We start from the raw sequence: 428 nt of genomic DNA, 5'->3' as shown, positions 1-428 counted from the left end.
TCTGAACTGTCATCAGGCCCATCATCTGAATTGTCATCAAATCTATCTTCACCGGTAGGGAACAAATTCTCATTTCCCTCATTAGATGTAGTATTATCCTCGAGCGTCGTAGTGTCACCCTTCAACGTTGCAGTGTTGTCCTCAAGTCTAATATTCTTATTTGAAAATGTCATTACACCCTCTCTAGTTTCACCCGATCGTTGCATTCGTTGGCTAGAAGCAAGTAATTAGTTTGATGCACATCCTGATCGAAATTGTGCAGCCAACTGTTCTGTGAATGTCGTCTCTCTACAGGGCTGCTCAAACTCTTCTGCATACGTCAATTGCCATTGTTGTGGGTTATGGACTGAATGCAGTATATGTGTGAAGCATTATAAATCTCATTTTGATTGAGCTGATTACCATGTTGTTCAGCTTCTTTATGTGAC

Source organism: Theobroma umbraticum, unplaced genomic scaffold (assembly GCF_002168275.2).
Source record: "Theobroma umbraticum cultivar Fairchild unplaced genomic scaffold, ASM216827v3 scaffold_95.0, whole genome shotgun sequence".
Classification (NCBI taxonomy): domain Eukaryota; kingdom Viridiplantae; phylum Streptophyta; class Magnoliopsida; order Malvales; family Malvaceae; genus Theobroma; species Theobroma umbraticum.
Note: the sequence above shows the minus strand (reverse complement) of the source record.